At 37.7% G+C, this 26,335-nt stretch overlaps 1 protein-coding gene across 5 annotated transcripts in view; it reads right to left on the bottom strand.

Moving 5' to 3' along the window:
* TAB3 (TGF-beta activated kinase 1 (MAP3K7) binding protein 3) overlaps nucleotides 1-26,335 on the bottom strand; it is a 90,572-nt gene that overhangs the window by 63,470 nt on the left and 767 nt on the right. The window lies entirely within an intron of this gene.

Genomic DNA, 26,335 nt, shown 5'->3' with positions numbered 1-26,335 from the left:
AAAAGGGATGGGGGCAAGGAGATGGGGTAAAAAAACATGTTGACAGCAATACAGATTAGTTTTCAAAAAACTTTTCTGCTCTAATATGATTACAAAAACACACAAACACAGAAAATACATTCCTTATCTTCAATGTTTGAACTGGTGAAACTTCAACTAAAACACCTTGTCCAGTTTGACATGCAACAACAATTCAGGGTAAAAAAAAATAAAGAAAATGCTGAAGACACTGTCCTAAACAAATGAAAGACTGAAGAGGTATGATTCAAACTATGAAAGACTTAAAGAAGGCTACATGAGCAAGTGATACAGTATACAAATAAAAGATCAAGAAAAAGGAAAGCAGCCATTTGTACACATTCACTACCTGAAATTTCAATGAATGATGTTTATATTCAATCAGTAACAAAATGTTCATCTGACTGCCTGAGCCACTCTGATCCCCTTCCCAGTCAGTCACCTCTAGTGCCTAAGGCACAGCTCACAACAGCTGAAGGAATGGCCAAAGCTTTTCTGAGGTTTCTGCTTCATCCCTGGCAGACCAGCAGGGGTCCTTGCAGCACCGCATGATATACTAGTTATTAAATTTTGATGTGTTTGATTACAAAACTGTGCTAAGACAGTTTAAAGGCCATAGATCTTTAAATGACTCTATATGAGTCTATACAGACTCTATATTGAGTCTAATTTATTCTCTGGGAAAGTAGAAGAATGTTTAAAAATTTCCATACCTCAAGTGAGCGCCACACCCTCAGCACAAGACCCAACAGTGAAGAGGGTATGCTTGGATTATTTTTCCCCCTTGTCTCCCCATCCTCCACACCCCACTACACCTTAAGAGAATTGCGACTGCTCACTTAGGACTGGGAGGCCCTCCCAATAAACCAATCCACAAAATCATTAATCTTCCATTCAAGAATAACTTTTAACTTCCTCAGGAAGGAAGAAAAGTACTTTATTATAAGCCTTGGTGAAATAATATAAAGTCTTAACTAAAAAAGAAAGCAGTCTTCTTTCCCCACAGAGGATATTAACAACTCAAGAACTACCGAGATATTTTAGGTTAACCAACTAGTCTAAGTGAATGAGTAAAAAGTTCTTTGAGACAAAAGTTTCAGCCAATAATGGCAGAAGTGACCAATTTACAATACTATTTTGCAATTTTTAATTTAATAACTAATCCATACAATTGTAGGGCTTCCTTCTGTGGTGGCTCAGAGGTAAAGAATCCACCTGCCAAGCAGGAGACCAGAGTTTGATCCCTGGATCATGAAGATCCCCTGGAGAAGGAAATGGCAACACATTCCAGTACTCTTGCCAGGAAAATCCCGAGCTCCTGTGTCCATGGGGTCGCAAAGAGTCGGCCATGAGTTAGCAACTAAACAGCAACCACCACCACCATGCAATTGCAGATAATGAATCGTAAAAGCATTAGGTGAAAATTGGGGCTTTGTGAAGGGATCAGGCTGTCAACATCTGAACCTTCTCATGCATCAAACAGACTGACTACAAAAAGAAATTTTTTTTAGATAACTAGGAAAACTTGAACATGGATTAAGAAGTATTATATATGTAATTAAGGAATCACTATCAAATGCGTTGCATATGACAACACATTGCAGTCATGTACAAAAATGTGTTGTTTTACATACATGTCACCTAAGGATGAAATAATGTCTTGGATATGCCATAAATTCTCAGCAAAAAAAGAGCGGTAAGGGGACGATGACACAACTATGGTGAAATGTTGATGAATGCAGCATAGATGTTCACTGAACTTTTTCTCCTGTACATTTCAAAATGTTCCAAATAAAAATTTAAAAAGAAAATGATCAACTGAAGGTCACTACAGAGTCCTTTAAGGAAGGAAAAAAACAATGTATTCAAAATAATACTTAAAAGCTGATGATTTTAATTCTTTTGTATAGAGATCACATAAAAAGAAGCTTAAAATACAAAAACGATTGAAAGGATTAAGGCAGTCCAGAGATGATAAATCCTTAGAGACAAAACCATTATATTTAAAGTCAGTTAATATTAACTAATATTATGATTAATAATTATATTACTCAGAAATTATAAACATAGTTTACAATTATGTTAAATTCAAACTTTTAAATATTTATTGAATCTTTTTATATGCAAGGCCCTGCAATAAATAAGTGATAAGGCAAAATGGTGAAGCCCATGCCCTTTTTATTTTTTTAAGCTGCCCATGCCATATCTTAAAGCTTACTCTTGAGCTGGTTAAAAATAACATACACACTCTGTACCCTGATAACAAAAAGAGTTCAGAGAAAGGAGAGATGGAGTGAAGTAAATCAAGTATTCTGAAGAAAAATAAAGCAGACAACAGAAAAGATAGAGGATTAAAAGAGAAGGAAGAGGGAAAAGTGCAAAGGGCTGAAATAGGAGGACATTCAAAAGATACTGGTACCAATCACAGCTCTATCAACATTTTAAAGCATGACAGTTTTGTGAGTGAGATGGGGAAGAAAACCAATGAATGAACTTCCAAGAAAAGAAACCTTGGATAGTTAGAGGGAGGGCTTCCCTGGTGGCACAGACTAAAGAATCTGCCTGCAATATGGGAGACATGGGTTTGATCCCTGGGTTGGGAAGATCCCCTGCAGAAGGAAATGGCAACTCGCTCCAGTATTTTGGCTGGAGAATCCCATGGACAGAGGAGCCTGGCGGGCTACAGCCCCTGGTGTTGCAAAGAGTTGAAGTGACTTAGCAGAAGCAGCAGAACGACTGATTTGTGTTGATGCTTGGCAGAAACACTGACACTACTGCTAGGAAAAGCTTGAGGCATAAAAGCTTTTTGCTTTCCATAAGATTCAGAGGATCGGACTCTGTGGGAGAAGGCAAGGGTGGGATGTTTAGAGAGAACAGCATCGAAACATGTATATTATCAAGGGTGAAACAGATCACCAGCCCAGGTTGGATGCATGAGACAAGTGCTTGGGGCTGGTGCACTGGGAAGACCCAGAGAGATCGGGTGGAGAGGGAGGTGGGAGGGGGGATCGGGATGGGGAATACATGTAAATCCACGGCTGATTCATGTCAATGTATGGCAAAAACCACTACAATATTGTAAAGTAATTAGCCTCCAACTAATAAAAATAAATGGAAAAAAAAAAGATTCAGAGGATCAAAACAAGTAAGATTTAGGCTAGGATAACATAAACAGTGATTAGAAAAGAAAGGAAAGCTTACAGAAAATACCCAGTAAGGTCAGAGACTTTGAGGTTAACCATGAGTGACAAGAAAGATGACAAGTACATTGGAAACAAAAGAGACATCTTTTTTAGAATTAGAAAAATTGAGGTATGAGCAAACAGGGAATGGGTTTAACTATCCATGTGGGGTGATAAAGGATCAGTGACAAAGCAAACTTTACAACAGAGCAGAGGGGTTGGCAAATTCTAGTGCATGAACATATTCTAGAAACGAGGTAAAGTGAGAGGCAGTGAGGATGAAGGAATAATGTCCCAATTATCTCAGTCTTTAGGACACAAGTCATGAGATCACTATATTACATTACATGGTGCACAGAAAAAAGAAAGCATAATGTGACAAAACTGGGAAATCAGTGACATATATAGGTGTTAACTGGCCACAATAGCTGAAATGAAACACTGTAATAGTCACGGACGACATAAACCACTCACCAGCTGTGGGGCCACAGACAAGTTTCTTAACCTCTGTTAGCCCCTGTTTCCAAATCCTTTGCTTAATACCATACCTCACAAGATGTTGTAGAAATTAGTTTTACACAGAAGGAAAATGTCTGTAATTTGTAAAGCACCATATTCATTCAAGAGGAAGCTTGCTGCTGCTGCTGCTGCTAAGTCACGTCAGTCATGTCCGACTCTGTGCGACCCCACAGATGGTAGTCCACCAGGCTCCCATCCCTGGGATTCTCCAGGCAAGAATACTAGAGTGGGTTGCCATTTCCTTCTCCAGTGCATGAAAGTGAAGAGTGAAAGTGAAGTCACTCAGTCGTACCTGACTCTTCGCGACCCCATGGACTATAGCCTACCAGGCTCCTCAGTTCATGGGATTTCCCAGGCAAGAGTACTGGAGTGGGTTGCCATTGACTTCTCCGAGAGGATGCTTGAGAGCTTTAATAATACATCAAACAAGAATCTCAACAGAACTGCCTCCTTTTTTCTATTTCACCAAGACAAACACATTATATTTACAAATGGGCATACTAAAACAGAAGTCATAATGGTAATAGTAGAACCAGAAAACCATTCTTATCAACAAGTGAGGGAAAAAATTTAATTGATATTGTATACCCCAATTTCAACATTAATTAAAATGACAGACTTCACGTTCTGTCATTCCATAGACTTATTTTTAGCTGAAACTTTAATTTGTCCATTGTCAAGGACTAGAAACTTGCCTAGGTGTAAGAGACTAAAATTCTGCTGAGTATTCAGGTAATAATTTATTTATAATCACACACACACATATGGGCTGTAACCTTTTAATTAAAATGAACAAAGTTAACCAAGTGACTACAGCTACATGAAACAAAATTTAATGACAACAAGGGTCTGAGTCTGACCTAGAAAATAAGACAAAATCATATTCTGTCATAAGAGCCAAAGGGAAGGCTCCTTCTCTTGGTTATGGCATATTAGCTAATTTGAACCAAACTTCCCACTAAAGACAAATAATAAAGCTGGACAAAATATAAAAAATGACTTTCTTAAAGGATCAAAGAATGAACGGGATAATGCTTTCCGATCCATTAAAGGACTGGAATTCAGAGAGGTGAAACCAGCAATTCAGAAGAAACTGAAAGTTAAATTGTACCTTACAGCTAGGTAGGTCCAGAGGGACAACAGGAAAATCCTCTTCACTAACCTCAGATTAGAAACCTGAAGAATATAGGTGAGCCAGAAATTAAACAGTCCATAAATTGAAAGCAATTTGGCCCTGAGTCATCTGGTTAGGCCAAAAATATCTTGAGAGCAGAGATTTGTCTAAGTAATCCTAGATTCCCTCAAGCAGATGCCACTACCCCTGACCTCCCCCAAAAAAATCCTTCCTGGAAGATATCATCCATGGCTCATGATTTCTCAAGTAATTTTTCAACTTCAATGCCCAGTAAACAATTAATGACAACCAGGCACTTGGGGAAACAAGACACATAAGATCAAAAGCAACAGAAACATAAAATAACAACAAGAGGCTCACAGAGACTCCAAATAATAGAATTAACAAAGACTTTATAGTACACTTAACATGTTCAAGGAGATGAAAACTTTAAAATCTCAACAATGAACATGAAACCATAAAACCTGATATACCAGATTTTCATTAGAAGCAAATAATTATTTTGTTGAAAAATACAAAAACTGAAATTAACCATTCAATGAACAGGTTTAACAGCCAATGGACACAGCTGAGAGGGTGAGTCAGAGAAGGGCTGGTAGGAAAAAGGCTCAGATAAAAAGACAGAAAGAAACATGGGGAAATGGTGTGAAGATCTAACATACAATACAGTTAATTGGAATTCCAGAAGGAAAGGAGAGAGAGTACGGGGTAGAAGCAACATTTGAATGGCTGAAAATTTCCAAAACTGATGAACAATGTCAAGCCACAAATTTAAGAATATTAATGAGTTATTAGCTGAAAATGAACAAAGAAAAAGCCACTAAGGCATCCTAAGGTGGAAAGATGATTACTTTGAAAGAAGCAACAATGCTTAATTCTCAATGATAAAGATGGATGCTAAAAACATGTGTAATGGAATCTCTAAGTAGCAAAAACAAAAACAACTGCCAACCTAGTATTCCCATACAGAGAAAATACCAATCAAGAGTGAAAAGTAAGGGAAGGGAGACACAATGGCAGAGTAGAAGAAAAAGAGCTGGCCTCTTCTTATAAAAAGATCAAAATCGCAACTAACTGCTGACTGACCATTGAAAAAAACAAACAAAAACAAAAAAACACTGGAACCTTCCAAAATGATATTCTACATCCAAAGACAAAGAAGTCACAAGATGGTAGGAGGAATGCAATCGTGATAAAATCAAATCCCGTAACGGCCAGGTGGACAACCCACAAATTAAGAGAAAAATTATACCACAGAAGCTCTCCAACAGACATGAAAGGTCTGAGCCTCAAGTCAGGCTCCCCAGCCTGAGAGTAGGGCAACAGGAGAAGCACACCCAGAGAATCTAGCTCTAAAGGCCAGAGGGCTTTGACCGTAGGAATTCCACGAGACTGGGAGAAACAGAAATTCCCAGAGGAGGGTTAATACAAGATCTTGTACACACCAGGACCCAGGGCCAAAAAGCAGTGACTCAAAAGAGCCTGAGCTAGACTCACCTGCTGGTATTTCAGGGCCTTCTGTGGAGGCAGGGGGTGGCTGTGGCTCACTGCAGAGACAAAGACACTGGTGGCAAGAATTCTGGAGAGTACTCATTGACATGGGCCCTCTTGGAGGTAGCCATCTTCTCACCAAGACCTGGCCCCACCCAACAACCTACAGGCTCCAGTGCTGGGATGCCTCAGGCCAAACAACAGGGCGGGAACACAGCCCCACCCATCTGCAGACAGGCTGTTTATAAAGTTTTCTGGAGCCCACAGCTGCCTGATAAGCACAACACCTGACAGGACCCTGCCCACCAGAGGGACAAGACCCAGCTGCACTCACCAATGGGCAGGAACAAGGCCCTCCCACCAGGAAGCTTGCAGAAGCATCTAAGACAGACTTATTCACCAAAGGAGACAGCAGAAACAAGAACCACAACTCTGCAGCCTGCAGAATAGAAGCTACTACAACAGAAAGTTAGGACAAAATGAGATGGTAGATGAGTATGTCCCAAATGGAGGAATAAGAGAAAACCTTAGGCTTCCAGTTCAAGATAGTGGAGTACAAAGAAGTGCACTCATCTCCTCCCATGAGAGCACCAAAATCACAACTAGCTGTTGAACAACCATCGACAGGATGCTGGAACCCACCAAAAAAGATACTCCCACGTCCAAAAACTAAGAAGAAGCCCAAGCAAGACGGTAGGAGGGACATAATCACGATTAAAAATTAAATCCCATTCCCACCAGGTGGGTGACCCACAAACTGGAGAAAAATAATACCAAATAACTTCTCCCACTGTTGTGAAGGTTCTGAACCCCATGTCAGGCTTCCCAGCCTGGGAATCTGACAAAGGGACTGGGAATCCCCAGAGAATGTGACCTTGAAGGCCAGCTGGATTTGATTATAATATTTCCACAGGACTGGGGGAAACAGAGACTCCAGTCTTGGACGGCAAATATAAAACCTTGCATGCATCAAGACTCAGAAGAAAGGAGCAGTGACCCCATAGGAGACTGAGCCAAAACCAGCTGCTAGTGTTGGAGGGTCTCCTGTGGAGGCATGGGTCAACAGGGGCTCACCACAGGGATGAGGGAACTGGCAGCTGCAGTCCTGGAAGACTCCCCTTGGTGTTAACACTCTTAGGGGTCGCCATTAACCCCGAAATGGAGCCCAGAGCCCATAGAGCCCATAGGGCTCGGTTGTCTCAGGCCAAAAAAACTACCAGGGAGGGAGCGCAACCCCACCCACCAGCAGATAATTGGATTAAAGCTTTACTGAGCAAGGTCCTGTCCACCAGAACAAGATCCAGTTATTCCCACCACCAGTCCCTCTCATTAGAAAGCTTATACAAGCCTCTGAGCCTCCTCCTCCATCAGAGGGCAGACAGAAGCAGCAAGAATCACAGCCCCAGAGAGAGTAAAAGAAAAGCCACAATTACAGAAAATTAATCAGCATGAAAAAGCAGAAAGTTATGTCTCGGATGAAGGGACAAGATAAAACCCCTGAAAAATAATTACATGAAGTGGAGATAGGCAAACTTCCAGAAAAAGAATTCAGAAAAATGATAAGTGAAGATGATTCAGGATCTCAGAAAAAGAATGGAGGCAAAGACTGAGAAGATGCAAGAAATGTTTACTAAAGACCTACAAGAACTAAAGAAAAAACTGACAGATGAATAATGCACTAGAAGGAATACATAGCAGAATAACTGAGGCAGAAGAATGGATAAATGACCTGGAGGACAGAACGGTGGAAATCACTGCCACAGAGCAGAATACGGAAAAAAGAATGAAAAGAAATGAAGACAGCCTAAGAGACCTCTGGGAGAACATTAAACACACCAACCTTCGCATTATAAGGGTCCCAGAAAGAGGAGAGAGAGAGAAAGGATCTGAGAAAATATCTGAAGAGACAATAGCTGAAAGTTCCCTAATTTGGGAAAGGAAATAGCCTACCAAGTCTAGGAAGCACAGAGAGTCCCAGGCAGGATAAACACAAGGAGGAACACCCTGTGACACATAGTAATCAAACTGACAAAAATGAAAGACATTGAGAAAATACTAAAAGCAACCAGGGAAAAATGACAAATAACATACAAGGGAACTCCCATCAGGCTATCAGCTTATTTCTCAACAGAAACTACAAGCCAGAAGGGAATGGCATGATATATTTAAAGTGATGAAAGGGAAGAACCTACAGTCAAGAATACTCTACCCAGCAAGACTCTCCTTCAGATCTGATGGCGAAATCAAAAGCTTTCTAGATAAGCAAAAGTTAAAGAGAATTCAGCACTACCAAACCAGCTTTACAACAAATGCTAAAGGAACTTCTCTAGGCAGGAAACAAGAGAAGGAAAAGACTTACCTATAGAAAATAAACACAAAACAATTAAGAAAAATGGTAATAGGCTCATACATATTGATAATTACCTTAAATGTAAATGAATTAAATGCACCAACCAAAAGACACAGACTGGCTGAGAAGAAGAAAACATGTGCATGTATGAACTTCCACTTACCACATCACTCTGCTTGACCCCTGAAATTGCATGTAATTATTTCATATTGTTAGGTTAATCATGTTCCTATTACTGTTTGCAATTGTATTATCTTTTATTTTTTGTGTGGCTATTGATTGTGAAAACTAATAAACATCTTTTACTACTGTGATTATGTAACTATTACTCACTCAATACCATTGTATCATGACTGGTCAACAGAAAAATAATAGAATTCTGTATCACCAAACTACCATTCAATAGAAAGATCTGTAATCACTTTTTAAAACAAGATGCATACCAGAATTATCTTGGAATTTTTTGAAAAATACAAATGCCCAGGTGTTGCTTTTTTTCACTAGAGCTCCAGATATGTTTCTAGTGAGCAGTCATATTTAAAAACAACTAGACTATATAAGGATCTTTTACTTTTATCTAGTTTGTTTCACTTTATCTATTTCATATTCAGTGCTCCCATTTCACTTAGTTTATGTTTTCCAATTTCTCCATCTCTTTTGTTTTGATGTTCCTTCTCAAGCCTTTTAGGGCTTCTCTGATAGGTGAGTTGGTAAAGAATCCACCTGCAATGCAGGAGACCCCAGTTCAATTCCTGGGTCAGAAGATCTCCTGGAGAAAGGATAGGCTACCCACTTCAGTATTCTTGAGCTTCCCTGGTGGCTCAGTTGGCAAAGAATCCGCCTGCAATGTGGGAGACCTGGGTTCGATCCTGGGTTGGAAAGATCACCTGGAGAAGGGAACAGCTACCCACTCTGGTATTCTGGCCTGGAGAATTCCATGGAGAGAGGAGCCTGGCAGGCTACAGCGCATGGGGTCACAAAGAGTCGGACATGACTAAGGGACTTTCACTTTTTCTTTCTCAAGCCTTTATCAAACATAGTAGAAAAGCTTTTGTATACATATATAAATAACACATATTATACATATATTTTAGAAAACTTATGAATTTTTGCCTAGCTAAAAAATTTATGACATTTTGATTCCACCTGTTTCAATTATTAACAGAATGCTAGATTTCTAATTTAAAAATTAGATATGCACCAAACAACAAAGATTTACTGTATAGCACAGGTTAACTATAGTCAATATTTTAATATTTTAATAACCTACAATGGAAAATAATTTCAAAAATAATATATGTGTATATGTATAACTAAATCACACAGAAAAAGAATTCTACTTTTTGAAATTTAGGAGTGTTTTACCTTTTTGCCAGTTTTTCAAAATGTCCTGTAGAAATCTAATAACAAGGTATGAGATACAGTATTTTAAATATATTTGTGTAGGACAGAAGATTAATATAAATTGATATAAATACAAATCTATTATATTGAAATTATTAATGACATCATTCAAGATGCTCTGATTCTTTTTTCTGCACTTGATAAAATATTCTCAGAGGAATGTTAATATGTCTCAGTATGATTATATATATATATTTTCTTTTCCCTTCTATTTCTTCTGATTTTTGCTTTATGTATTCTTAGTTATAAGGTGTCTAATGGTTTATGAGGTCTATCTTCTTTGTGAATTGTACCTTTCATCATTAAAAATGCTCATCTTTGTTTCATTTAAAAATAAATAAAAAGAAAAAAGATAAAACCCTAGAAGAACAACTAAGTGGAGACAGGCAAACTACCCAAAAAAGAATCTGGGGTCATGGTAGTAAAGATGATCCAAGGTCTTGGAAAAAGAATGGCTGCACAGATTGAGAAGATACAAGAAATGCTTGACAAAGACCTAGAAGAACTAAAGAACATACAAAATGAATAATACAAATACCTGAAATAAAAAATGTATTAGAAGCAACCAACAGCAATGGCAGAAATCACTGCTATATGATAAAGAAAAAAAGGATGAAAAAAATGAAGACCGTCTAAGAGACCTCTGTGTTGTTGTTCAGTTGCTAAGTCATGTCTGACTCTTTGTGACCCCATGGACTGCAGCACACCAGGCTTCCCTGTTCTTTACCATCTCCTGGAGCTTGCTCAAACTCATGACCATCGAGTCAGTGATGCCATCCAACCATTTCATCCTGTGTCACCTGTTCTCCTCCTGCTTTCAGTCTTTCCCAGCATCAGAATCTTTTCCAATGAGTTGGCTCTTTGCATCAGGTGGCCAAAATATTGGTGTTTCAGCTTCAGTCCTTTCAATGAATATTTAGGATTGATTTCCTTTAGGATTGACAGGTTTGATCAAACCAGCCAACCAGCCAAGAGACCTCTTGGAGAACATTAAATGTACCAACAACTGCATTACAGGAGTCACAGAAGGAAAAGAGAGAGGGAAAGGACCTGAGCAAATATGTGAAGAGATAACAGCTGAAAACCTTCCTATCATGGGAAGGAAACAATTACCCAAGTCCAGGAAGTACAGAGAGTTCCAGGCAGGATAAGTCTAAGATGAAGCATGCAGAGGCACGCAGTAATCAGATTGACAAAAAATAAAGACAAAAGAAAAAAATTAAAAGCAACAAAGGGAAAGGCAACAAATAGCTATAAGATAATTACCACAAGATTATCAGTTGATTTACTAGCAGAAACTCTGCAGATCAGATGGAGAAGGCAATGGCACCAGACTAGCAACAAAAGACCAGAAAGACAAATTAAGGAAACAATCCCATTTACCATCACATCAAAAAGAAGAAAACACCTAGGGATATACCTACCTAAGGAGGCAAAACACTGATACTCTGAAAACTGTAAGACAAAGATAAACGAAATCTAATATGACATAGAAAGATGGATAGATAGATCATGTTCTTAGATAGGAAGAATTAATAGTCAAATGAGTATACCCCCCAAAGCAATATACAGATTCAATGTAATCCCTATCAAATTACCAATAGTATTTTTCACAGAACTAGAACAAAAATTTTAAAATTTGTACAAAGATACAAAAAAACCAAAGCAATCTTGAAAAAGAAAATGGATCTGGAACAATCAGGCTCCCTGACTTCAGGCTATACTATAAAGCTACAGTCTTCAAATCAGTATTATGGTACTGGCACAAAAAGAGAAATACAGATCAAAGGAACAAGACAGAAAACCCAGAAATAAACCCACCCACCTATGGTCAATTAATCTACAACAAAGGAGGCAAGAATATATAATGGAGGGCTCTTCAATCAGTGGTGCTGAGAAAAACGTGACAGCTACATGTAAAAGAATTAAATTAGAAGATTCTTGGGACTTCCCTGGTGGTCCAGTGGTTACAAATCTGCCTGCCAATGCAGGCAACATGGGCTTGATCCCTGGTCCAAGAAGATCCCACATGCCTCAGGGCAACTAGGCCCATGCATCACAACTACTAAGCCCACACTCTAGATCCCATGAGTTGCACATAATGAAGCCTGCACACCTAGAGTCTGTGCTCCACAACAAGAGAAGCTACTGCAATGAGAGGCCCACACAGAGCAATGAAGAGTGGCCCTTCCTCACACCAACTAGAGAAACTCCATATGCGACAAAGACCCAACACAGCCATAAATCTGTCAATCAATAAATGAATAAAAATAATAAACTGGAACATTCTTTAATACCATTTACAACAATAAACTCAAAATGAATCAAAGACCTAAATATAAGACATGATACTATAAAACTCTTACAGGAAAACATATGAAGAACACTCTTTGACATAAATCACAGCAGTATCGTTCTCGATCTGTCTACTGGAGTAATGGAAATAAACACAAAAATAAACAAATGGGACTTAATTATACTCAAAAGCCTTTGCAAAGGCAACCATAAACAAAAGGAAAAGACAACTCACAGAATGGCAGAAAATATTTGCAAACTATGTGATCAACAAGGGATAAATCTCCAAATCTACAAACAGCTCATGCAGCTCAATACCAAAAAAACAACTCAATCAAAACATGAGTGGAAGACCTAAATAGACATTTCTCCAAAGAAGACACAGAGATGACCAAGAGAAACATGAAAAGATGCTCAACATTACTAATTATGAGAGAAATGCAAACCACAACTACAATGAGGTTATCACCTCACACCACTCAGAACGGCCATCATCAAAAAGTCTACAAATAAATGCTGGAGAGGGTGTGGAGAAAAAGGAACCCTCCAATACTGTTAGTGGGAATGTAAATTGGTACAGCCACTACGGAGAACAGTACGGACATTCCTTAAGCTAAAAATAAAGCCATATGACCCTACAATCCCACTCTTGGACATATATCTAGAGAAAAACATGGTCTGAGGGAATACATACATCCCAATGTTTACTGCAGCACTGTTATTATCAATAACTATAACATGGAAGCAATCTAAATGTCCATCGACAGAGGAGTGGGTAAAGAAGATGTGGTACATGTATACAATGGAGTATAACTCAGCCATTAAAAAAAGGTGAAATACTGCTATTTGCAGCAACATGGATGAACTTAGAGATTATTACACTGAGTGAAATTAAGTCAGAGAAGGAGAAATATCATCAGACATCCCTTATGTGCAAAATCTAAAAAGAAAATTATACAAATGAACTTATTTACAAAACTGAAACAGACTCACACAACTTAGAGAATGAACTTATGGTTACCAAGGGAAGGGTCGGGGGAAGGGATAGTTAGGGAGTTAGGACTGACATGTACACATTGCTATATTTAAAATGGATAACTGACAAAGTCCTACTGTATAGGACAGGGAACCCTGCTTAATGTAATGTGGCAGCCTGGATGGGAAGGAAGTTTGGGAGAGAACAGATAACATGTATGGCTAAGCCCCTTAGCTGTCCACCTGAAACTATCACAACCCATTGTTAAGTGGCTATATTCCAATGTAAAATAAAACGTTAAAAAAATAGAGGGAGGGAAAAAAAGGCAATATACCTAGTATCAAGAATGAAGACGGTCCAAGAAAAATGAATACATATATCTACCCAAAAACTTGTCCATGAATATTCATGGCAGCATTATTCCTACTAGCCAAAAAGGAAAAACAACTCAAATGTCCATCCACTGATGAATGATCAAATGAAATATGGTATATCCATACAGCATATTATCTGGCAGCAAAAAGAAACAAAGTACAGTTGACCCTTGAACAACATAGGGATTAAGGTTGCTAACCCTTCACACAGTTGAAAATCTGAGTATAATTTATAGTTGGTCCTCCATATACATGATTCCTCCATATACATAGTTCCTCTATATTCACTGTTCCATATTTGCAGATTAAACCAAATGTGGATTGTGTAGTACTGCAGCATTTTCTACTGATAGAAGTCCCCATGTAAGTGGACCCACACAACTCAAACTCCTATTGTTCAAGAGTCAACTGTACTGATATATGCTACAACATAAATGAACTTTGAAATCATTATGCTAAGTCAAAGAAGCCAGCACCAAAGGACCATAAATTGCATGGTTCCATTTATATGAAAATTATAGAAGAAACAAATCTATTCAGGCAAAAAGATTTGTGACTGCCTAGGGCTGATGGGGCAAGAAGTAACTTGTGGAAAATGGGGAGTGACTGCTAATGAGTGCAGTGTATCTTTTTGTCCTGAAATTGATTATGCTGATGGGTGTACAAATCTGTGAATGTTATAAAAACCACTGCATGGGGAAGCTGTATGGTTATACCTCAAGACCATTTAAAAAAAGAATAAAAGGAGGGATCTTCACTGAGGAATCTGAAGAAAAACAAATGATAGAAGTATAATTTTAATGCTGATAAAGCTGAAAATTCAGATTAAAAGGACAAATTTTAAAAAATATAACTTACCAAACAGTTTTGTGAAGAAATAAACCCATATCAAGCATCTTTCCCAAACATGATATAAATTAGAAATGAATCACAAGAGGAAAACTGAAAAATTCACTAACATGTGGAGATTAAACATGTTACTGAACAACTAATAGGTCAACAGAGAAATCCTGGTGGCTCAGATGATAAAGATTCTGCCTGCAATGCAGGAGACCTGGGTTCAATCCCTGGGTTGGGAAGATTCCCCTGGAGAAAGAAATGGCTACCAACTCCAGTATCCTTGCCTGGAGAATTCCATGAACAGAGGAGTCTGGCGGGTTACAGGCCATGGGGATGCAAAGAGTCAGACACGATTGAGCAACTAACACAAACATGCAAAAAATACCCTGAGACAAATGAAAATAAAATACACCAAAATTATGAGATTCAACAAAGTAGTTCTAAGAGGGAAGTTCATAGTAACAAAGGCCTACCTGAAGAAACAATAAAGATGCAAATAAACAACAGAACATTACACTTCAAGGAACTAGAAGAAGAAAAAAGGAAGTCTGAAGTTAGTAGAATGAAGGAAATAACAAAGATCAGAGTGGAAATGAATGAAATAGAGACCAAAATGACAACAGAAAAGTTCAATGAAACTAAGAGCTGGTTCTTTGAAAAAGTAGACAAAACTGACAAATCTTTACAAGGGATACCACAGAAAGACAAAGGATCATAAGAGACCACAATGAACAATAACAATAAAGTGGACAACCTGAAAGAAATGAATAAAATCCTACAAACACACAATCTTCCAAGAGTGAATCATGAAGAACTAGAAAATGCAAATAGATCAATTACTATTAGGAAGACTGAATCAGTAACCAAAAATCTCCCAACAAAGAAGAATCCAGGATCTGAGAGCTCCATTGGTGAAGTCTACCGAACATTCAAAGAATTAATACAAATCCCTTCCAAACTCTTTCCAAAAAACAGAAGAGAGAAAAAACAACAACAAAAACCAGAAGAGGACACCTCCAAACTCATTTTAAAAGGCCAGAATTGGGCCGATACTAAAACTAGACAAGGATACCAAAACAAAGGAAACTATAGTCCAATATCCTTGATGAACATAGAGGAAAAATTCTCAACAAAATATTAGCAAATGAAAATCAACAGTACATTAAAAGAACCATATACTATAATCAAAGGGTTTATTCCAGGGAGGCAAGGATGGTGCAATACTTGCAAATCAGTTAATACAATGTACTACATTAACAAGATAAAGGATAAAAATCATATGATCATCTCAATAGATACAGAAAAAACATTTGACAAAATTTAACATTCGTTCATGATTAAAATTCTCAAGAAAATGGGTACAAAGGGAGTGGAAAGATATATGTACAGGTCTACCGCTAACATCATATTCAAAAGTATAAAGCTGAAAGCTTTTCCTCTATGATCAGGAACAAGCTAAAAATGTCCACTCTCATCACTTTTATTCAATGCAGCATTGGAAGACCTAGCCAAAAAATTAGGCAAGAAAGAAAAAGCATTCAAACTGGAAACAAAGAAGAGCTATCAATATTTGCAGATGACATGGTATCATATATAGAAAACTCTTTTAAGACTCCATCAAAAAACTGTTACAACCAATAAACGAATTCAATAAAACTAACAGATACAAAATCAATACACAAAAAACTTTTGTTTTACTAATAAAATGATGGCTCAGTCAGTAAAGAATCCGCCTGCAATGTGGGAGACCTGGGTTAGATCCCTGAGTCAGGAAGATCCCCTGGAGGAGGGCACGGCAACCCACTCCAGTATTCTTGCCTGGGAATCCCCATGGACAAAGGAGCCTAGTGGGCTACATTATAGTCCATGGGGTCACAAAGAGTCGGACATGACTGAGCGACTAAGTACAGCACAGCAGAGAGAAATTAAGAAGACAATCCTATTTACAACCACATCAAAAAGAATAAACTACCAAGGAATAAATCTAATGAAGGAAGTTAAAGATCTATATAGTGAAAACTATAAGACGCTGTCGAAAGAAACTGAAGACAGAAAAAAAGATAGTACATGCCCATGAACTGGGAGAATTAATATTGTTAAAATGTCCATACTACCTAAAGCAATCCACAGATTCAATGAAATTCCTATCAAAATTCCAATGGTATTTTTCACAAAAAGAGAACAAACAATCCTAAAATTTATATGCAATCACCAAAGACTTCCAATAATCAATGCAATCGTGAGAAATAAAAATGCTGGAAGCATCATGCTTCCTGGTTTCAAACTATATTACAAAGCTATACCAAGCAAAACAGTATGGAGTTGGCATAAATACAGACATATAGATCAACGGAGCAGACAGACAGTCCATTACAACACAGAAGCCAAGAATATATATTGGGAAAATGACAGTCTCTTCAATAAATGGTGTTGAGAAAACTGGACAGTCACACATGCAAAACAATAAATGGACCACTATGTTACACTATACACAAAATTAATTCAAAATGGATCAAAGACTTGAACATAATACTCTAAACCATAAAAGTCCTAGAAGAAAACATAGGCAGTAGTCTCCTTGACATAGGTCTTGGTAATTATTTTTGGACCTGACATCAAAAGCAAAAAAACAAGTGGAATTACTTCAAAACAAAAATGCTTCTACACAGAGAAAAAAACCATTAAGAAATGAAAAAGAAACCTATAGAATGGGAGAAAATATTTTCAAATCACGTATCTGATAAAGGACTAATATTCAAAATAGACAAAGAACTCACATAACTCAATAGCATGCAAAAAAATCTGATTAAAAAACTGGCAGAAGATACGAATAGATATTTTTCCAAAGAAGACATACAGATGGCCAAAAGCTACATGAAAAGCTGTTTAACATCACTAATCATCAGGGAAATGCAAATCAAAACCACAATGAGAGACCACCTCACATCTCTCAGAATGACTACTATTAAAAAGACAAGAAATAACAAATGCTGGCAAGGATGTAGAGAAAAGTGAATACTTGTGCACTGTTGGTGGTAATGTAAATTGGTGCAGCTACTATGGAAAACAGCAGGGAGGTTTCTCAAAAATATTAAAAATAAAACTAGCATATACAGTACAGCAATTCTGTTGGGCTATTTATCTACAGAAAATAAAACCACTAATTTGGAAAGTTATATGCACCCCCCCCCATTCACTGCAGCATTATTTATAATGGTGAAATTATGGAAACAACCTCAGTGTCCATCAAGGAATGAATGCAGGAAACCGCGGTATATATACACAATGAGGGCTCATTTCTAGCACATAGTAAAGAACTTTTACAAATCAGCAAGTCAAAATAAGCAAGGAAGTACATGACACATTTCTGAAGGAATTCCATCGAAAACAGTTATAAAAGCACAACACCTAGATCTAGTTATAAATATTGACACTTTAAGATTCACAAAGTAAAACATTTTACCATATATCAATGGTTTCAAAATTGTTTACAGATGCCAAGCCAGTTTTCTCATTCTCTAGTCACAACTCTAAAACAAATATGTATCATTGAAAAAGTCCTGTTTAAGAAATTTTTGCCTACTCCAAAGTCAAAAACTGAGACCTACCTACATATCCATCAACAATAGAATGATACATAATGATATAGTCACACAATGAAATATACAGTAATGAGAAAGAACAGTTAATAACTATACACAATATAGATAAATCTCACATTCATAATCTGAGGTTTATCTATATTCTCATGTTGCACAAGAGACTACAGTAGGATTCTATTTATATAAAATACAAAATAGGCAAAAACAATTTCTGATGTTAAAAGTCAGGGAAATTGTTAGAGGGCAGTAAGTGACCAAAAGGGTACACAAAGGGGTAACTAATTTTCAAAACTGATTAGAGGATATGAGAGCAAAAAAGTTTGAAGTCCACTGCTTTCAGGGCAAATCACAGAAATTAAATAACAAAAATTTAAAAAAGCAGGTATCAGACAATATGCTAATTGCTAGAGCTCTCAAACCAACTGGAGATTCTTAAACTTACAGTAACAGTGGTTTGTAATTATTCAAACCTCAAAAGATAAACTGATTTATATCTAGATTAGTGACTAATGCTGATTCATAAAGATGCAAGACAAGCAACATGATCTTATAAGAGTTTTAGTTCATTTTATTCAAGTAAGTTGATTTACAATGTTGTGTTAATTTCTGCAGTACAGCAAAGTGATTCAGTTATATATACATTCTTTTTCACATTTTTCTCCATTATGGTTTATCACAGGATACTGAATATAGTTCCCTGTGCTATATAGCTTTTCATTAAATAAGAGGTTCTTTCAAATCTTAGAAATGAATAGACTGACACATCTAGTCAAATCTCCTAAATTCACAAACGAAGAAACTAAGGTCCTTTGAAATTGGGTGATTTGTCCAAGGTCATAAGCAGCTCTTGATAAGTAGAAACAACTGAAGCTATTTAAGTTCTCCCCTCTCCCAGTTTTCTATAAGTTCTAGGGGACTTCAACCCACCAAGGGTTTGTTTATTGGCAGGGTCCCTTAATACATACCACATTCAATTAAAACATTTTCATCCAAATGTTACCAACCCAAAATTAATTTTTTTGCCATCCATGACTAATAGCCAAATACTATTTCTGGGGCAGAAAAGATAAGACTTTCTAAAGTAAAGTTCATGACGTGCAACCTAACAGATAACTTTCTGTTTACACTAAATGATGACCGTGACATCAACTGTAAGGCATATGTGATAATTTAGAATGACAATGGCACCTATAGCATACAGTACTCCTGAAAAAGACAAAATAAGATCAATCATGACCTCACACTGAGGTCAATACATATAAATAAACAAATGTGCTAAATTAGCAACAAGTTATTGTACAAACTTAACATTAATTTCTCAACCACAATTACAAGTACTTTCTGCAATTCATTGCAGTTAGTTTCTATATCCAATATGAAGTATGCCTTTTATACATCTTTAACGATTTAAAAAGATGTCTTGTCATTCTGAAGCTAAATCTATCGAAAACGAACCAACAGCACATGAAATAACCCGTTTAGTCCAACATATTTCTAAATTATAAAAATGCTTTATGCTCCACCCTAACACCACAGCATTCTTTCCTCTGTCGTAGGACTCTTCTTTTATTTCAAACTATAAAGTTCACTGCCAAGATGAATCCCTGAACTAGACATCCCCAGGGGAAACACCTGGCCTTTTGAGGACCTGCAGAAAGGTGAAATCAGAAAATGGTTTTATGGCCACAGAAACGTATCCCCTAAAGATTAAAAATGACCTAGTAACTAAATATAACATGGTACCCTCAAACGGATCCTAAAACAGAATAGGACAGTAGTAGGAAAACTAGTGAAATCAAATAAATCTCAGTTTAGCTAATAATAATATACCAATGTTGGTGTCTTAGTTTTGACAAACATACCATTGCTACATACACCTGGATGAAGAGTACATGGGAACTCTGTTCTATTTTTGCCTGTTTTAAAAAAATAACTTAGCAAGAACTACCAGAAGGCAAAAAGTTTATATCTCAATTTTGATCCACAGTCAATATTTTCAGGCAATGCATCTCCACATCCCTACAAGGATCCCCCCTAAAACGGGGATGAGGAGATATACACAGAAGGGACTCTTTACTTAAGAGTCACCTATTTCTCCAATGCTTCAATATTATAAAATAAACTCCCAGAAAAGCCTCAAAAAAAGATGCTTATTTTAGGCAGGGATGAAAATAAAAAGCTATGAAAGTACTTCTCAGTGGAAAGGGAGGAGAATAATACTATTTAACTACAACAGATACGTGCAATGAACAGCCAAAGCTTAATAACACACACACACACACACACACACACACACATATATAAAACATTTCTTATGCACTCACCAATGGGCCAGGTGCTGTTTTAACTGCTTTATATGTATTAACACATTTAACACTGCCCCAAACCTTGTGAAGTAAGCAGTACTTACATTTTACATGAGAGGTTCTGTGACAGAACAGAAATTTGACAGCAACCACTAGGCGTGCTGCAATCCACAGGGTCACAAAGATTCAGACACAACTTAGCAACTGAACAACAACTACACTACACAGCTTTTGGAGGAGACAAGCCAAGAAAAACCTCCTGCCTTCTAGAGACCAGGTCCCACTACTTACCCTGTGCTTAGCTTCCACCAGAAAAGAAAGCTCTCTGCCCAAGGCTTGGGAGTCCTTGCTAGAATTGTGAACGAATGTGACCCCAATACGCCATCTTCAAGATTGTGTTCATAATCTCTCTGTACCCGATGAACTCAGTGCATATTCTTCTTGAGACATTGTTATACATAGAAGTTCATTTTTATAGTACTATCAGTCCTCAAATTCAGATATGTTGGGCTGGCCTGGGAATCTGAAGGCCATATGGGACATTATTTCTGTGGGAAATTGGTGCTGATTTTCAAAAAGTAATACTTATAAACGAACCATTTAGAAATTAAGGCTCTGGCTACATAGACTCTGGCCTTATACTTACACAAATTTTAATAAAGACACTGTGGTTACTCAAATAACCCAGTTTTGCTCATAAAGTCAAAGTGGCGCAGTTCCTTTTATCTAACATAGTAGAAACAGTGTTACTGGGAAAAAATAGTTTAATATTTTATGGATCTTCTGTACTGTGGCTGATTTTGGACATATCCAACAATGAATATACTGCTCTCCCTGCCACTCCCCCCAAGTTTTGCATTAAAAAACTATTACAGAATAAAAAAATATATCTTACACATACACACAAACTCCCAGAACAGAAGGGGTATCATATCAGAAGGTAGCTAAAGGAGTAATAGCAGCAGTAATAATGATGATGATAAAGTAATAACAGAACTAACTCTTTTTGAGCCTTTACCATGGCCAGGCATGTTCTAAATACTATGCATCCTCTGGCTCATTTAACCTTCATGAAAATCCTGTGAGGTAGATATTACATTATTCCAATTTCAAAAATGAGGAAACAGGTCAGAGATTAAGCAACTTGCCCAAGATCACAGAGCTAGTTAGTGTGAAAAGTAAGATCTGAGTATCTGAGAATTTTACCCCTAGAGATTACATTTTAGCCACTGCAATCTGTGTGCAATTAAATAATTTGGTAAACTCTTAAACAAAGGGCATGAGAGTGTGCTCGGTGGCTCAGTCATGTCCAACTCTTTGTGACTCCACAGACCGTAGCCCGCCAGGCTCCTCTGACCATGGGATTCTCCAGGCCAGAATACTGGAGTGGGTTGCCATGCCCTCCTCCAGGGGATCTTCTCCAGGGATCAAACTGGTGTCTACTGTGTCTCCAGCACTGGCTGGTGGATTCTTCACCACCTTAAATGAAGGGCACTAACTCTAATTCATTTTTAAAATGAGTGGCTTGGAGACAAAAAAAGGGGGGCCCACCTTGCCTTTTAGTAGGAATAAGTGAAAGTCGTGTCTGACTCTTTGCAACCCCATGGACTGACTATACAGTCCATGGAGTTCTCCAAGCAAGAATACTGGAATGGGTAGCTGTTCCCCTCTCCAGGGGATCTTCCCAACCCAGGGATTGAACCCAGGTCTCCCACACTGCAGGTAGATTCTTTACCAGCTGAGCCACAAGGGAAGCCCAAGAATACTGCAGTGGGTGGCCCATCCCTTCTCCAGTGGATCTTCCCAACCCAGGAATCGAACTGGGGTCTCCTGCATTGCAGGCGGATTCTTTGCCAACTGTGCTATCAGGGAAGCACTTATTAGCAATATGTCCTTCAAACAAACTAAGACTGAACACATTTAGGGATAAAAAAAATTTAAATGTGTTTTGCTTTGCTTTTATCACTTTGAAATTCCTTACTTGTTTGAACAATAGAAACGGTGGTAACAGCATGCAACTTGAACAACAAACTAGTAAAACTTAAAACACACTGTCCATGTTTATCACTAAGTAAAGAAACTTGGGTTAAATAACTGCAATAGTTCCAATACCCTTGAAAAGTTTCAGAACAGCAGCAAGAAATAGTGGGAACAAGATATTCTTTTATGATAAAGAAAAACTCTGTTCTTTCCACAACACTGTAACATCTGCTCCAAGGACAAACATTAATTAATCCTGGATAGACTGAACTTCAATTGTATTTCAAAACATGTGTCTAAATTCAGAAATTCTTCACTGACCATCTAAAAAGACTATCAGCTTATCTCTGAAAAGAGCCACCTGATTCCCCTAACATGTAATTTTGGATAGCTAAACATCTGCTCCCTACCATCCCACTGAGTAACAAAAAGCACACAACCCCAAACAACGTCTGGAGCGCAAGCTGGTTTTTTCAGTCATCTACTTGAGCCTCGAACTTGCCTTCCCAGGAAACAAAGATCCAATGTGCCTAGCTTTCAAGACAGTCCACTAAAGCGTAAACAACCATAAGGATACAGAAATATAATAAAACACTGAACCTTCATGAGCAATGTTTCTATCAGAAAACTCATTTAGCAGTCAAGAATAAAAGAATATCCCTGCCCCACTAAACCTTGGAAGTAAAAAAGAATTCTTCCCTCATCTTAACTGAGTCAGCTTCCCTAGAACCACAGGCCTAGGCTTCCATGATCAAGACCAAGCAGGAGGAAAGGTATGAAAGAGGGCAGTGGACAGTGTACTAGGCTTCAGAGTTAGAAGGACAAAAAGGCAGCGCTGTGGTGGAAGGAGATCCTGGGACGAGAAGGCAACACTTACTTGGGAGTAAAGGAAGAAGGTGGGGGGGGGGGGATGGCAGCTAAAAGGAGCAAGGCAAAAGCATGTCAGGGTTGGGCTGGACTGCAAAAGACAAGGAGGGAACAGTGGCTACTCCGACAGCAGATGGGCTGTTACAAGCTTTCCCCCTTAATGCTTAGGAGAGACAAGGAAAAAAAGAAACCACAGGAAGAGTCTTGACAAAGCCTCCCTCTTTTTGGCTACTCTTGTTCTCCTGTGCAATAAAGAATGCAGTGAGTTAAGGGGTCTTATCCGGGTCCCTCTTGACCTCAGAGAGCACATGGATCTGGAGAAGGGGAGCGGACCTAGAAGAGTTTCGTTGCCCTCTTTGTCATCATCCATTCTGCCGAGGACCTCAGTGTCAACTGAGAACTAAGGGAAAGCTCCAGGTACCAACAAAAACAGGGTCAGAAAGAGAGGAAGAAACGTTAGGACAGAAATTTGAAGCAGGGGGGAAATAAGATATTGGAGGGTCAGACAAATAAATTAACAGAATCGCCAATGAATCAAAGTATATGTTCTTAAATATTTAGAAATCATTTTGGCTGTTTCAAATATGTCATCAGGACCATTTCACTTTCTGACATGAATATGTGGTCATAGTAATAAACTGAGGCTTCTTATGAGGAAGGTATGAAGCTAAACTTCTAAATACATATGAGACAATTTCCTGGTATCTTTTTTTTTTAATACAGTGGCAATATAAATCATTTCAGAAAATCTTTTTTATTTACTTGGTGAGCACTCACTTAACATTATCATTTATTGACTTTTCTGGCCCAATAACCCAAATATCATGAGTAATTAACCTTCACAAATAAGGAATTTATTTAACCCGTTCTTTTCTTAATAAGAAAAACTTGCTCAATCATTACCAAATATGACCCATGAAGACTTCAAGATATTATATTACAAGCAAAGCTCCAAACTCCATAAAACATGAACTGATGCGTCCTGAGGAGTGCAGGACTTCTTTTTCCTCCACCCTCTTATGCCCATGTTTCCAGAACTTCCAGCCTGGGTTAATTAATTTGACAGGTAAACTTAACCAAATGACCTGCTAGAAGATGAGTGCCAGCACTTAGCATTTGTTTTCTTTTTTTTTTTTTAATTTCAGCTTTCAGCGGCTACTCTTCCAGTTGAACTCTCTCTTGAGCAGAGATAACGGTCAGGTAGGCAAGTTCAGCATCGTGACAAACATGCAAGAGCAGAGACCAGTGGGGGATGAAAGTGAACAAAGGGCCACATGATGGGAAGATGTTTCTACTGTTTCACCAACATCTCAGATGCTCTTTCACTCCCTAGCCCTGTAAAAGATTATGCTGGATCCCAGAACAGCTGCTGTATTTTTCTGCAAAATACAAACTCGGTCCAAAACCTCTGTACTAAACTAAAGAGAAGAAAAACAGCATCTGCTATCAAGTACTTCACTTGCTGGAGAAGGTAGGTGGGTGGGTGAGCAGGTGGGTGGATATGTGTGCATAAACCTCCAAGTTATGATAAAGCAAATTCAAATCCTTATAAATAGTTTATATTTTATTTTAGTCATATAATTTCAAAAACTACTCAGGACCAGAATAAACAAGATATTTGATCTCTGAAGTATCTTTGGCATGCTGAAACTGAAAACATCTGAATTTCAGATAGGTCACTACCGGCTACTAGGAGCTCTCACTAATCAGCAGGCTTGTGCTAAAATGTTACCCTGGCTAGAAAATTGACACATATGAAAAGGAGAAAAAATAGATAATTTTCAACCAAGGACACCAACTGCTTTCAAGATTACCAACAGAACTGAAAGATTTCTTTGTAATAAAAATTTCCATTTTCCCAAAATGTGTATTAGTCAGCACATATACTTATGCAGAGTACAGTAGAAAAAGCAGATATTCTAGAATCAGACACACATCAGTTTGAGTTCTAGCTCCACAATTTACCAGCTATACGACCTACTTAGTAAAGTTACTAAAGAATACTGAAGGTTAGTGTCCTTATCTGTAAAACAAAAATAATATTATTACCTTTAGCACATGGTAACTATGAGGATTAAATGCAAACATACATAACCCACCAAGCCCAGTGTCTGAATACTCAATGTTTGATCCCTTTGCTCCAACACAAACTGTACAGAGTGTGCTGACAGTGTCAAAGAAACATGTGGAAGAAAATTTAGAGTGACAGAACAAAGATTATTTGTCAACACAGATACTGTCAAATGTAAAAACAAAAATCACATATGTAATATTTACCTTCACTAAAGCCCATTGACTAAGAAGGCTGTAAGGGGGAAGGGGCTAAAATGGAAACACTTCCTATCATACCGGCATTTAAAATTATGTATGTATATGTTTGCATTCTTCAGTTATTCATAAAAGATACCATCACAAAACTTACCATGGCTAACACAACACTGTAAATAATCTATACCCCAATAAAAAAATTTTAGGTACGTTAAAAAAAAAAAAACCTTACCAGAGGTGATGCCTATGGTACTGCTTTTAAAAGCTAGGATGATGCCTTTAAAAGCAAATACTGTGAAACATTAAACTCTCCTCTCAAAAGCCCTTTCTTAATAGAAATGTTTCTTCCTTCTTACAAATGTTCTGGTATATTATTGCAAAATATCTGCAAAGCAAAGACATAAACTAAATCCCCTTATCGTTCTAAAAGGAAAAAGTGTGTAAAAGAAACTAAGTTTGTCAAGTTGTTCTTCTTGCCCATTCATTCTTGTTCTTTTACAAACCGAAATACATGACAAGCCAAAATTACTGTCTGATTGACAAATGTCACTGAGGAACTCGGGGAATTGACAAGCCATGTCTGGACCAAAGGTGACAAGTTTCCTTAAGCAATTTAAAATAAATTACGTTTCAGTAAGGACAAAAATGCTTTGCATCAACGGTATGAACTTTTGACTTTACATGTAGCTTACTTTTTAACCCATCTTGTCCCCCATTCCCCCAACCCC

The sequence above is a fragment of the Dama dama genome, chromosome X (assembly GCF_033118175.1).
Source record: "Dama dama isolate Ldn47 chromosome X, ASM3311817v1, whole genome shotgun sequence".
Classification (NCBI taxonomy): Eukaryota; Metazoa; Chordata; class Mammalia; order Artiodactyla; family Cervidae; genus Dama; species Dama dama.
This window is presented reverse-complemented; position numbering and strand designations above follow the sequence as displayed.